This window comes from Crocuta crocuta, unplaced genomic scaffold, assembly GCF_008692635.1.
Source record: "Crocuta crocuta isolate KB4526 unplaced genomic scaffold, BGI_CrCroc_1.0 scaffold20, whole genome shotgun sequence".
In the NCBI taxonomy this organism is placed as follows: Eukaryota; Metazoa; Chordata; class Mammalia; order Carnivora; family Hyaenidae; genus Crocuta; species Crocuta crocuta.
In genome coordinates this window covers 1,951,986-1,955,873 of record NW_027527932.1, presented here as the reverse complement: position 1 = coordinate 1,955,873, position 3,888 = coordinate 1,951,986, and the positions used below count along the sequence as shown (strand labels likewise).

Here is a 3,888-nt window from a genome sequence, read left to right as displayed (position 1 = left end):
GCTAGAGGAGATTGAAAAGAAAATCAATGATGTTGATATTATAAAGTTTCCTAAATAAACCCAGAAGGCCACTGTGGGATGAGAGGGGTTTGGCTTCTTAGAGGAGAGTGTGCTGGAGCTGAAGGAAGACAACCAGCAGAGGCAGGGGAGTTTCTGGAAGGGGAGTGAACTAATCATCAGTGTCAAATACTTCGAGGCTAGGTAAAATAAAAAAAAATACCAAGTTTCAATTTTGTTTTGCAGTTGGAAGATTATCATTGACTTTTAGCAAGAGTAATTTCATTTGGGTGGTATTAACTGGACAAAATAGGAATCAAGTAATCCAAGAAACAATAATCTGTTTCCATTGCTTTTGGCAAATCCATTGCGTATGGATGATTTGAGTGACGCGTAGAAGTGAGGACGTAGTGGTAGTTGAGCACAGATCATGTGTTGCAGATTAGCAGGTGAAGAGCCTTTTTAAAAGATGTTCGTTTTATTTTTTAAATTAAACTTTTTAATTTTGAGGTAATAATTTCATACAGTTGTAAGAAATAATACAGAAACATTTCCTGTACCCTGTACCCCATTTTCTTCAATGGTAACATCTTGTAAAACTGGTAAGTAGTACAACCAGGATGTTGGTGCTGCTCAAAGTCAAGGCACAGAACGTTTCTCTATGACAGTTACCTTCATGTTGTTCTCTCTTGGCTACACCCACTTCTCCTCCCTGTCCAGTCTCTCCTTAATCAGTGCCGGGCACTTAGGTGTTATTCCATTTTCACAATTTCATCATTTCAAAAATGTTAGATAAATTGAATCATACAGTATGCAGCCTTTTGGGACAGACTCTTTTCACCAAGCACAACTCTCTAGTGATTTGTCCAGATTGTTATATGTATCTGTAGTTTTTTCGTTTTTAGAGCTCAGGTGGTAGTCCTTGGTGTGGATGGACCATTTTGTATAACCATGCACCAATTGATGGGCATCTGGATTGATTCCAGTTTTTGGCTATTGTGAATAAAGTTGGCTATAAACATTTGTGTACTGGATTTTGAGTGAGCATAAGTTTTTATTTCTCTGGGATAAATGCCCATAAGAACAATTGCTGGATCATCTCAGTCATGAGATAGTTGCACGTTTATGTTTTAAGAAACTGGCAAACTATTTTCCAGAGTGGCTGTACTAGCTTGCATTCCCACGAGTAATGTATGGCGTACTAGCTCTATCTTGGCCAGTATTTGGTGTCAGCATCTTTTTTTTCTTTTCTTGCCATTCTAGTAGCTGTGTAGTGATACTGTGGTTTTTACTTTGCGTTTCCTTAATGGCTAATGATGTTGAACATCTTTTCAAGAGCTTATTTGCCATCTCTTTTTTTTTTAACCATTCTTTGAAAAAATTATTTTTCTTAAGTTTTATTTATTTATTTTGAGAAAGGCAGAGAGTGTGAGCAGGGAGGGGGTGGGGGGAGAATCCCAAGCAGGCTCCATGCTGTGCTGATATGGGACTTGGACTCACAAACTGCAAGATCGTGACCTGAATTGAAATCAAGAGTTGGATGCTCAACCTACTGAGCCTCTCAGACACCCCTTATTTGCTGTCTTTTGGATAAAGTGTCTATTCATGTCTTGCACCCGTTTTCTTTCTCTTTCTTTCTTTTTAATGTTTTATTTATTTCTGAGAGAGAGATAGCATGAGCAGGGGAGGGTCAGAGACAGAGGGAGACACAGAATCCGAAGACAGGCTCCAGGCTCTGAGCTGTCAGCACAGAGACCGACGTGGGGCTCGAACCCACGAACCGTGAGATCATGACCTGAGCTGAAGTCGGACGCTTAACCGTGTGAGCCACCCAGGCGCCCCTTGTGCCCGTTTTCTAATTGGAGATATTTTCAAGAGTTCTTACTGTATTTTAGACAGGAGTCCTTATCAGATATGTAGTATGTAAGATCTTTCCTCCCACATATAATAGGACAAGTGAAAGCTTGTGCTTTCATTTAAGTCTTTCGGAAAGTAAAAGCTTTTAATTCTGATGAAATCCAGTGTATCCATTTTTTTCTTTTACAGATTGCTTGTGCTGTCAGTGTAGGAGCCCTGGGCTTAGAGTTACAGCCTGCAGATTTTCATGCTCTTTTTTTAAACCTGTCCTTTGTTAACTATTAGACCGAAAGAACCAGGAGGGGTGGTGGGAAGTGTTCCCTCCTGGACGCCATCTTCTTTACAGCACAGGCCATTGCAGAGTAGAAAGAGAAAACCACCATAAAGAGTAGTCATTTCTTGTGGAGAGTTACTTTCTTTTTTGAGTTCAGATTACAAGTTAGGTTAAGACAAATGAAAAAAAAAAATGTTAGCTTATTGAGAGAAACTATAATCTATTTCCATTGCTTTTGGCAAACCTTAAGGTCTGAATTAAGTATTATTTGAAAAAAGTCATAAAGATGATAAATTTTTGTTTCCATTACTTTTTTTTGTCCGAAATCTAATTGGTTAAATACAGAAACTACTTCATTTCTACAAAGTAATACCATGAACTTTTAAGATAAGCACTGTCACACTTTTGTGAAATGTCAGAGTCAAAAGGGCATTATCATGAAAGAAAAATAAAAACACCTGGAGAACTTTAAAGGCATTAAGCTACTCTGCTGTTCTCTGTTAGTGTTTTTATATGCTCAGTGATACAAAGGAAGTAGAAGCTTGCAGCCTAGGGTGAAACCAGAAAACAAGAGGCACATGATGGTAACTAGGTGAAAGATAAAGATTCCATTGTCATTGAGAACCTTATGTTGCTTAATTTCAGTTTAAGGGGTCACTTAAATTCATGGCTTTATGGAAATTAAATATGTTATATTTCATCTGAACTTGTCAGTTGGCCCCAAGTTGCGATAATCAGCTTCTCAGTGTCAGATCATTTACTCCTCAAAGAATCCTGAAATAGCCATTCTCTCCCCATGACTTTTCCCGGGAATTGGCAGCGGTCCCGAATTGTTCCTTCTGCCCTCCTGCCCCCCTCTCCAGGTCCCCATCCCGTGAGTTTGACGGCCTGTGTCTGAAGGCTTTGATAGTTTTCAGGTTCTTCATTTGTTCTGGTAATGTGTCTACATACCTCTGTCTTATAAGGGAAGAAATCTTCACTGACTTGCATTAGGGCTTGAACTGGGCCATTTTGTGTGATTTCTTTCATTATCTTAGTTTTATTGGAGGAGACTCTGTATGGAGGAGAACACTGATAGATCCTGTTCGATTTCTTAATGCTGTTGGGACATGGCTTTTTACGAAAATGTTATAGTTTTGTTTTACATTTAAATCTCTTATCCTTTGTCTGGTTTTGGTATCGAGGTAATACTACTTCATAAAATGAATTGGAGAGTGTCTCCTGTGTTCTGAAGAGATTGTATAGAACTGGTGTTAATTGTTCTTTAAATATTTTGTAGTTTTCTCTAGTGAAACCATCTGGGCCTGGAGATTTCTTTTTGGTGCGTTTTAAAATTGTGAATTCAGTTTACTTAATAAAGTTATAGGACTGTTTTATCGATTTCATGTTGGATGAGACGTAGTAGCTTGTGCTTCTCAAGGAATTGGTCTGTTTCATCTACATGGTTGAATTTATGTGTGTAGTATTGTTTGTAGTATTTCCTATTTCTGTTGATGTTTATAAGGTCTGTAGTGATACCCATTTCATTCATGATATTAGTCACTTGTATCTTCTTTTTTGAGACTTGTCAATTTTATTAATCTTTTCAAAAAACCAGCACTCTTTTGTTGATTTTTTTTTCCTGTTTTCAGTTTTATTGATTACTCCAATTATTTTCTTCTACTTGCTTTGATTTTATTTTGCTCTTATTTTTCTAGGTTTTTAAAGTAGGAGCTTACCTTATTAATTTTAGACTTTTCCTTTTTTTTCTAATATGGTAG

General features: G+C 37.6%; 1 protein-coding gene across 1 annotated transcript in view; it reads left to right on the top strand.

Moving 5' to 3' along the window:
- Positions 1-3,888, top strand: part of MTFR1 (mitochondrial fission regulator 1) — a 62,473-nt gene that overhangs the window by 44,228 nt on the left and 14,357 nt on the right. The window lies entirely within an intron of this gene.